Genomic DNA, 11,263 nt, shown 5'->3' with positions numbered 1-11,263 from the left:
CACCTTATGAAAGTTTCATCTCCCCTATTCCCTTTTCTCTCGCATTACGTCTGCATCGATAGCAGGATCCGGCTCCCCAGGTGAAGAATAATGATGAAGAACGCAAGGAAAGCAGCAGAGGTTTGTCGTGCAGGCCTCAGTGTGACTTATGCTTGGGGGTGACTGACACCAGACAACGTGGAGGGAAAAACTTTGAATCGTCTTTATATCTGCTATGTAGCTCTAAGCAAAATGTGCTATCTCTCTGATTTGAGATTTTTTATATTTTTTTTGCTTCCCTTGTACAAAGATCCTTTGGGCAAATCCCTCAAGTGGACAGCAGTGGACTAATCAGCTATACGCTCATCGGACGCACAGCTCAAATCACTGATGTGACTTTATGCGTACAAACAGAAGCTCTTCGTCTTACTCTCACACATAGCATAGGCAGTCTTGGAGAGGTGGGCTTTAAGTCCTGATTTAAATAGGGAAAGAGTGTCAACGCTAGAAATGTTCCAGAGTTTGGGAGCAGACCCCCATGGTGCTGGGATCGGTGAGCCGGACCCCCAGACGAGGATCTGTGGAAGCGGGAGGAGATGGCACCATGAAGAAGATCGGGCAAGTAAGGGAGGAAGAGGCTGTGAATGACCTTGAACGTAAGCAGAAGAATTTAGCAGTCCACTCCGAATCTGACCAGGAGCCAATGAAGCTGCTGTAAAACTGGAGCGATGCGATGAAAATTAATGACGACGTTCCGGTGGTAATCCGAGCAGCTGAGTTCTGGACCATTTGGAGTTTATGGAGGGATCTTTGAGGGAGACCAAAAGGAAGAGAATTGCGATCATCAATGTGGGAGGCAACAAGGCTACAGACAGGAGTTAAAGCAGCGTGAGGGGAAACGGAGGGAGGGAGACGATTAATGTCGCGTAGAGGGAAATATGCGCGCTGGGTGATGTTATTTTTGGAGAGACCTTGTTAGAACAAAATGTACTCTGACTTACACTCACCAGTCAGTTTTTTAAGCACACCTCTCCAGTTTCTTTTCCTTTCTTCTTTTCTTTAGTCACAAAATTGCAAGGATAGAAATCAGAGCTCAACTAGACTCAGTGGGACTAAAGACCACAACATAAACTGGCCTCAAATCAAAATGGAAACTGTTGGTAATTCAGCTTATTTTCAAATTGAAAACATTACCATAATAAATTTTTTTTTGTCAAAACATGACAGAGAAAAACAGGTGCATGTTTCATTCTTATATTATATTTTTTCTTTATATATCATATGTTGGGTTTACAAATCTAAAAAAGAAAGAAAACAAGCAGTTGATCCAAAGTGTTTCTGCCAGAGTCCTGTCCAACACCAGGGAAATGGATCGTGTCACCTCCTGAATCAATCCTCTGGTTCAATGTGCATAAATGGATCGATTTAAAAAATCAATTGACTGGTTTTGGTCTCTAAAGCATTAAATCGTCTTTGGCCAAAATACTTTTCTGAGTCAAATATGAACTACGTAGACTCCTGAGTCAGAGGCTGCTCCCCCAGTGTTCCCAAACCAGAACTAAACAAGGGGAGTTTTTAGTTTCAATTTGCATTATAAAATTGGTTTCTTTTACACAGGGGGTTTTCAAAGCTTAAGCAACTTTTCAAAATGTATTTTTATTATTATATGTAAAGTTGCTACGTAAAAAAAATATTGCGTTGCTTGTTAACGCAAACAGTAAATCACATTGGAGCAACTCAATGCATCGAGGGATCATGTGGTAAAGACGACCTGCTGAAGTTCAAACTGAGCATCAGAAAGGGAAACAAAGAGGATTAAACGGACTTTAAACAAGGCTGATCCGAATATTTAAAACATTTTTTGATCCCCTGGAATTTGCGCAGAAAGCCGTCTCTGGATTTATTGCATAGACGATAGTCTGAAATAGAAAAAAACTATATATCAGTGAGCAAAAGTTGTGGGAGAACAAAAACATGGTGGACAAACTAAAGCAGCAGAAGACCGCACAGGTGCCATTTCTGTCAACTAAGAACAGATAACCAAGGCCTCAATTCACACAAGATCACCAGAAACGTGACAATAGCAAGTGGAACATGTAACTTAATCTAATGAATCTCAAGTTTAGCTTGAACGGTAAGGGCGAAACATTGTGGCGGTGTAATGCTGAGGAGGATATTTTCTTTGGAAAATAAATGAGCATAATTTACCTCAGTTGACCTGAGTTGTTGCTGACCATGTGTTGCCCACTAAGCTGTTGTTGCTAACTTACAAATCCTCCTCAACAAACAACAGAAAGAAGAGAGAAGCTGCTGCAGATAAATATTACTGAGTGAACATCAAATTACAGCGGACAACCAGACTTCAGTAGGAAACATTCCTTGTTGTATATCAGAGTGACAGCTGGGTTTCCTTATTGAGACAGACGGGGTTAGCTTATAATGAATCCTAAATGTCATTGCCGACTCGCTGTATGGCTTTCACTCCCGTCTTCCTGCCTCTCCACTTCTTTGTTTGCTGCTGTTCATATTCTTGTCAAGCTGCTTCCTGCTCTCGATTTCTATTCCTCTCATTCCAACTCTTTCTCAATTCACTCCGTAAAATTATCTGTTCACCTGAAAAAACTGTGGAGGCACTTATACCAAGACTTGTTTTTCAGTCTTTTTTTTTTTTATTGATGGCATCAACTGAATATTTTTACATCCTGCCTCGGCAAAATATGAGGATATTATTGTGAAATGGCTTCTGTCTCCATTAGTCTTGACAAACAGGCGTATCTTCCTGGATATGCCTGCAATTCACGTTCTTCAATGACAATGTGAAACAAATGTATGCAAAAATATGCATCGATTTCTTCCGCAACTTTTGTGAATATAATTAAAATAACATTATAGGCTTATCTTGCGCGTTCTGTGACGGTGTGTTTTGGTGTTTATGTTGGACGGCTGCTGAAAATGTGACACCTGGTAGCTAATTTCTTTATAGTCATGAACTAGACTCGCACCGTGAAATCATTATATTGTTTATCCTAGCCCCTTCGGTCTTGTCATATCACTCACTCATCCGATGTCTGTTCACAGCAGTGAGACGCACCCTGAACAGGTCAGTAGTCCATCACAGACACATACAACCAATCACTCCTGACCTGTTTTCAGCCAACAGCTAACCTGACATGATTGTGAGTAAATCAGGGCATCCACCATCCAAACTGGATGATCCTGGAATAGAGGGCAATTTCCAGGATTGCCCTGTATTAACTCCGTTTCCCATGAAGTCTGACCAGCATTCCTGTTGCTGCTGAAGAATGATCTTGCTGCTTCTAAGCGTCATCATAAGGAAATGTGTGTTGAAGGAGGTTAATTTCTGTCCATACACACACAATTTTGCTTATTGGTTATAGAAAAGTTAAATTTGCCCCTCATCAGACCAAAACTCCATCTTTCACGTTTGCCTACATGGCCTGACTTTCTTCTTGCATTCCTTCCATCAGGACTAGATTTGTAGACTACACAGATAATAACTGTCACTTTAATAAAATCCAAAGTTTTGGATATATACATTTTTTATAACCTAACCCCAACTTTCTCCCTAACCTGTCTGCTGTGTTCCTTTGTCTTCATGATGCAGTTCTCCTAACACAAAACATTCTCTAACACACCACTGAGGACTTCACATAATGTCAAGTTTCATACTGGGAGTAAATTACGCACAGGTGCACTCTACAAATTAGGTAACTTCTCGATGCAGGATTTATTTTGGTGTATCCAGTTGAAGGGTGGGGGGCGGGGCGAACACAGTTTTCTGATTTTTTTTTTTTAAAGAGAAGTGAAAAAAAAGACAAATTTAACAAACTTTGAAGAGTTCAAATGCATTTTGGGGGCACTGGATATATTCTGAAAATAAGGTGACAAAAACCTCAATTTGTAGAAATTCTGCTGCTGCTTTTCTGAAACTCTTTGTAATCAGATGCTACGGCTGAAGGCCACCGGATGTTCGAAATGTATTGAAATACCTTGAAGTCTCAATCATTTCGACCTCTTATTGAGTGCAGATATTGACAGCCAGTAGTAGGTGTGTTTATTTTGCCAAAGCTCTGGTTCCCTGCGGCCGGGCCTGAGAGCCTCTCACAGCGAGAGCAGGGAGCAAGAAGAAAGGGTTTTGAACGAGGCAGGGAGGACGAGCGGGGGTGTTGGAGATGGATCAGGAAACGGTGAGTAATGCAACAGCAGGGAATGGATGAGTTCGTAGATAAGGAGAAGCTAAAACTGTGCGAGGGAGAGAGAGAGCCAAGGAGAGGAAGGTGTTTGAGTGACCTGAAAGTGAGAAGCAGGGTGAGAAGGGGGGGTAAAGGTGGATTGGGAGGAGGCAGGGGTAGCTGTGATGAGATAAAATGAGTCTGTCTGGGCCTAGGAGAGATGGATTATAGTGTCTCCAGCTACCTGTGCGGGGGTCGCCGTTAAACTGCCTGGGCCAGATAAGGGCTTGGAAAGAGCTTGAACGTGGGAAAACATTGACCGGTTACCTCATTGATTTAGTCAGGATGGAGCACAGAGCGGTGAGCAGAGTTCAGACCTGTACAGCTGTTCATCAATGTGTCGAGACCTACACCACCCACCAGGCCCCCACATCACCTCAGTTCATCCAACATGAAACCGTGCGGAGTGGGGCTGGCCACAGGTGTTTTGTTTAACCCCTTAACCGTCATGACGACACCAGTCTCTTCATGGACTCTTTGGCTAAAATGTAGATGTTTTCGGGGTGACAGTTCGTCATTAAATACTTAAAACCTCTAAAACACGTTTGGAGAAAATGTACCCTACACGGTGTTTTACAATGAGTTGGGGATCCAAGTTCAAAAGTAATTACTCACCCTAAATCGTCATCCGTCTATTTCGGTCAAGGGAAGATTTGTCCAAGTGTTGGGGTATTGGACAAGTGGCCCTCATCTTCTGCTTTGGTCACAATAGTAACTTCTGTAGGAGGAAAACCCAAGCCTCCAAGATAGTACCTACCTAGAAAGATTATGTCTAGTCCCTCCAGTGAGTTCCAAGTCTGCCTTAGGGCTTTCTCCCAGTAAGAGCTCCAAAAGAAGGCATACTGATCAGACCCTGGGACAAGCTCAATGGGTTTAGTGTTCCAGTGCATGATCGCGAATGAAGAAGCTTAAAACTTACTTTGCTGATTGGCATCTGTAGCTTCTGGGATCAATTGGACAAAGGATATGGCGAGCTACACCTTCAGCTTCCATCCTTTTAGTTTTTAACCGAATCAGCAACAGAGGGAAGGCTGTGAAAAGATCTGCCTTAAAGATTGGAGGTACTGCACAGCAAACAATACCTGGACTGAAAATCAGTGCCAAGTCTAATAAAGTGATTTATCCAAACCCAAATCCAGAGACCGGTGACAGACCATAAAAGAGTCAGTACTATTTGTCAAAGGCTTAGTGTTTTACTGCAGTTATTTTATTTGTTGGATTGTCCCTGATTTGTTTCTGATACTTCCTGCCGCTCTGCCTGCAGTCTAATCGTCACCCCTGCATTGCATCAGTCTTATCTACCATAACACATGCGCTATATCCTCAATTTTTCCCTCACTTCATATCAAATGTATTTCCATATAGTGGGCTTAGGTTCCTTGTTTCATCTTCGATCCCATGTCTGATCAAAATGAAAAGTTTATTGTGTCTGGATTCATTTTCCCCATTATTCATTTTAAGCTATTTTTAAATGACATTCTGCGACAGCTTACATTTACAAAGCAAAATCTGAAAAACTTTTTAAAAACAAACACACTGTGTAAGAACTTTTTTTTTCAGTTCAGATATATCTCTTTCCTGGAATTTTTCTTTTTAAATATGGAAAGTGAACTTTGTATGAGGTAAAATCTATCTCGTAAATAAAAGAAAAGAAAAAAAAACCTACAAAATGCCTCCAAGACAAACACCCAGGTTTGTGTATGTACAGACAATAAACAGACTAAAAAGGCTGTGCTCTCCAGGTAAATGCCTTTTATTTCTTGTTGTTCTGGGCCAACTCCTGTTCTGACATTTGTTTTGAGTGTGGTGGGAGGTAAACGCTGAGAGAGGAACAGCCAAGGGTAGGATGTCTATAATTACATATTGATTTCTCGGCGGCCACTGTTCAGCTAGCGCCATGAAAGTGTAGAATAAATCACTTGGTCTGTATGAAAGCTAAGTATTTATTCTTTTTAATTCGGTTTATGGTGATCTTGATTCATGCCCCACAACCTCGGTCACCCCTCAACACGGCTGCCCTCTTCATCACAGCAGACCGTGGTACATAGCTATGAGTCTGAGACTGCACTTCCTAGCAGAAAAGTCCTTTGTATTTGTGGATGTTTGTGGATTTACAAGTTGAGCTCCGTGGAAAGACGGAGATGAAAACACAATTTATTAACCAAGATGATTACATCCGTACGGTAGTCACCTTTTAGTGCTTTACAGAAATAGACAATGCAACGTAAAAAAAAAAAATAAAAAATTCCGCCAGGGATAGCTACTGCTTATTATTATATAAACTTTAGGATGAGTTTGAACTTGTGAGCGATATCGTATAGCAGCTTGTGATTAAAATGAATCATTTTTTATAACCTTATCAGTTTGAGGTGTTCAGGCTTGTTAATGAACATGGTAGTTTCTAGGACTGAAACTTGAGAGACTCAAAATAAAAACATGAAACAAAAGTGACAACGGGAGAGCTCAGAATGTAGCAGAAAATTTTGTAATGAGTGACGACGATACGCATGGAACGTCAAGCATCAGTGCACAACGAAACGATCACTAAAAAAAAATAGAAGCGATGGCAAAGTCTCCAGCTCAAATGTGAGATTTATAATTAAGTTATTTGTTGACTTTTCCCAGTGAAGACTAATGAGGTCTGAGAGCATTAGTTTTGAGACAAAACTAACCGGTACCCTTTGGACACGTTTAAAAGTTTGGCCTGTTGAGACCAGTCTACTTAGAAGTGACCACAGAGGAGAATGACTTCTTACGACATAAACTTTGTGCAAACACGCCAAAATTTCTAGCAACATTTGGAGTGACGACTTCATTTTAATCTCTAGTTCTGACCAGCAATGCATTAGCAAACAATGCAGCAGTTGTGCAAGACTCATTTTCAAATATATAAAAGGTCTCTTCTACAGTTAGTTTTCCACATCATTTGGCATTAACAAGTCAAAATACTAACTTACAAACTTAAACTGTCGTGCTCATTGTGAATAATTCGCACAGTCTTTACTGACCATAGTTTCCACGTTAATCTGAATATCTAACCAACAGCATCCGATCATATTGAGGATATCTCTGAGAAAACGGCATGACTAGAACAGATTTAAATACAATCCGATTGATTTTGTCAAACTTACGCTGTTCTCTAACAAACAAAAAGATGCTTAGCGTCAGTAGAGGAAGAAGACAGCCATGCCCCACCTTCATGAAAGACGCTGAAGGATAAAAAAAACTGACTGAACTCTTGAAGATTTCTGACGGATTTTATCACAAAACTAAGACGGATAAAAAGCGTCTTTACATGATGCTGCCTGTGAATGATTTCCAGGCCTTCCGGCAGTTTCAGATGAAATGCCACATGCACAAAAGATAAATGGTGGTCAAATATGCATATTTTTGAAGCTTTTCTTTCTATCTGGAGACATAAGCGCAGGGATGAGCAAATTCATCTTTGGTTTGACTTTGATGATTTAATTTTAGCCCATTTCATCATAACTTAAAGGTCATACCCACTGTCACAAGCCTAAAAGGGAACAGTAAGTGAAGGGGAGAGATGTGTGCTTTAAGCTTACATGTTAGCAAAAAAAAAAGATTTATAATCTTCATCTGGCTGTGCTCTATCATAACATGATCTAACCATTTTTAATACAATACTAAATGACTATGTGGAATGACTGCTGGTGCGGTCTCTATCATTTTTCACGCAGTTGCCGTTTTCAGTATTTTTCCTCAAATAGCCCTAATACCCATAAATCCTTCAAGTTGTTGTTTAGGCCGCAGGTGGCCTAAACAACATCAAAACAGACGAAACGAGGCTTTGCAAGTAACTTTAACTTTAGTGGATCATTTCCTTTGGAATACATCAAAGAGGTAACTGAGAGGAATGGATGTGCTTCATAGAGACTCCACACATGTTACCTTTTTCCTTTTTCAGGTCATGCACAGTGTGACCTCCAGTATATTGTGTTTTTGAAACATAACATTCGTTTCTCTGAAGAATCGGAGTAAGACCATAAAGTGTCAGAGCGTTCCTTTCCCTAAGGTGACAAATTCAAAATGTACAATCAATACTTTTAGGCCAAGTTTAAATTTTTTTATTTTTTTTGGCAAAGTAAATTATTGTAAAAACTGCATGTTTTGATAGATTTGAACTAAGTCATTTTTAAATCCTATGTTATATAGTATTTTATTTGTGAAAGACTTGAGAGGATTTTTCCCTGATACGGTGTGAAAGACCTGTTTTCCATTTGAAATGGACAGATGGCGTGTTCAGAACTTTGACGTCCCTCCACACACAACCTCTGTGGACGGATTGTCCAACACCGGCTCAGGTGACCAGCTACTATTTCTCTGGTTTGGGAGACGGAAAAGAGGCGCTGTAGCACTTTGCCGATGTTTGACCATCAGGTGAAAGAGGCGCTCATGTATTGGACAATACGGGTGGGATTGCTGATGTTGTTGGCCAATGATATTTAAAGTCTCATAAAAAGTTCAATGCACCCCTGTTTCCTTCTGCTCCTTTTCCGGATGATCAGATAGGCTTATGAATCAATCCATTCATCACACAAGAGAAAAAAATCAGACATCAGTTTACCCAGCAATACTGGTCCAAACACACTGAAGGTCAAGATCTGAAAATTCCAATAGAAGCACATTTTTATTAAAAACTAAAGACGAGAAATACCAAAACCAGACAAGCTGCTGTCCATGACTCTGCTTTGAAACCACAAACAGGATCAGAGACAAGTCCAACCCACACTGGGATCAAAATTTTGCCAAGAACGCAGACGGAACTCTTGATTTGGCTGTTGAACCCTTAGAAGCATCTCAGATACCCTGTTCTACCCCAACACCTCCCACAGAATGACTTGGAAGTTTTCAGATTCATAAAACTCGTCTCAAAATTGGACAACCAAAACTCCCACGACCTCTTCAGCATTTCCATGAGGGTGAAGGTCAAACACATATTAAATTGTTTTATTTTTTCAGCTCTAGTGGCCTTTATTTGACAATGATCCAAAAGGAAAACAGGCTGAGAGACAGAGAGAGAGACAGAGAGACAGAGAGAGAGAGAGAGAGAGAGAGAGAGAGAGAGAGAGAGAGAGGAAGACTTGCGGAAAAGGTCAACGGGTCGGGGCTTGAACCCGTGAGGACTGAGGCCTCCGTACGTGCGCCATCGTCACGCCCACATATTACAACTTAAAACAGATTTTACTTGAATTCTTCTGCGATTAAAATTGATTTAAACTCAGGAAAACATTACAGCTACACCCACCCTTATTTGGCAGCGACTGAAATTAGTGTCAGATCTTGAAACTGAGCCCATTGCCACCATCGTACCATTCACCTGCTGACGCCCCAGCAGTGACGCACGTTAATGGAAAGCTCTTAAAGCTCTGACAGAAACTATCAACTTGTTTGTGGAACTTCCTGCCATTCTTCTCTCTCGGCTGACATTTCAGGCAGCGCTCTTGGCATAAGCCGTCATGTTTTCATCCCCTCACTTTGATCAAGATGGAGCCACAGCGAGAGGCACCATTAACATGATTTATAGTTGTCATTGTGGTTGTTGTGGCTACCCAACTTTCAATGCTCTCACCTCCGTAAAAGCAGTTTGGATCCCCACTCCTGGCCCACTAATGCTTGCCGCCGTCTGCACGTACAACAACGGCTTCACACGTGGAAACACGCGCACACACATGCACACACACACGCCCATACACACAGAGGCCATTTTCAGTCTGAAAAGCTCAAAACACACCCACACAAGGGATTGCTCAGTGAAAAGCAGCGCAGCTCTCCCTAGGCCAAGGAGCTTGTGTAACACACTTCATTTGACACATTCATCGTTCAGCTTGAGCTAAAAGCTCTGCACTCAAATACAAACTGAATTCATTTGCACCAAAACAAGGGAACAAAAGCCTTTCAATAGCTAACCAAAATGATGCTCATTGCCTCCATCTACTGCAGCTCGGTGAATGCGTGGGGTGAATGAGCTATGGGGGGGAAAAAGAAGGGAAACAAAACCAATCCTGCAGAGCTCTCGTACTGCCTGATAGCTTTGACACCTGAAATCATCCCTCAAACTCTCACTCGTGTCTCGAGCTGAGCTGTAGCTTCTCATTACCGTTTTAATCCAGCTGAAACAATCAAAGTCTCGGGGAGGTTGACGCGGCGAGCTGCCGCAGTCCGAGGGTGGCGTTTATCAAGTGCATCACCAGCCGACAGGCCAACACTTCACACATGACGAATAGAGGGATTCGAAGTGGATCGAATGTGTAATCTAGGAGGAGGTTTGGAGTAATCAGACTATCACAGTTTATGACAGACAATCTGTCAGAGAGCGTGCATAGCTTCCAGCAACAAAGCTCTGCAGTCCCTTTTCCATCAAAGTGATGCTTGATCTGCCATGGCTGTGTTAAACAAAAGTGTTGGCCCGTGCTGTTTGCCTTTTCTTTTTAATACTAGATATGTATTTAAAAAATTACTTTCAGCAACACAACTGAGAAACGGTGTCATAAAAAAGTATTTGCCCCGTTGCACGTTTTATTTTTGACATTTTATTGCAATAAAATGTTCTACATCACAAATAAACAGCTTTTATTTTTAAAAAAACAAACAAAAAACACTATTGTCATAGTAATAGTCACACTGGCCTCAAGCTTCACTTGGGTTATCCAGGAGGACAATGATATAAAGCACCCCAAAAAGTTCACCATTGAATTATTAAAGAAAAAAAAATACAGTTTTGGAGTAGAAAATGTATGCAAGGGCCTAAATGCAGTGGGGTGCTGTTGTATGACCTTAAACAGATCATTTGTGTTTGGAAAACCTTCAGTTTGGACAAAATCAGTTCTCCAAGACAGAGAGGGTCAAAATTCCTCTGCAGTGATGTAATAACACATTATTAGTCATCACAAACCCTTGATGACAAGTGTTGCCTCCAATTATAACACAACCATACATCTGGAATATGAAGTTAATATTTATTCACGCAGGCCCGGTTTGGTTTGGACAGCGTTTTTCCCTTGAAACGC

This window comes from Poecilia reticulata, chromosome 1, assembly GCF_904066995.2.
Source record: "Poecilia reticulata chromosome 1, P_reticulata-male-v2, whole genome shotgun sequence".
In the NCBI taxonomy this organism is placed as follows: Eukaryota; Metazoa; Chordata; class Actinopteri; order Cyprinodontiformes; family Poeciliidae; genus Poecilia; species Poecilia reticulata.
This window is presented reverse-complemented; position numbering follows the sequence as displayed.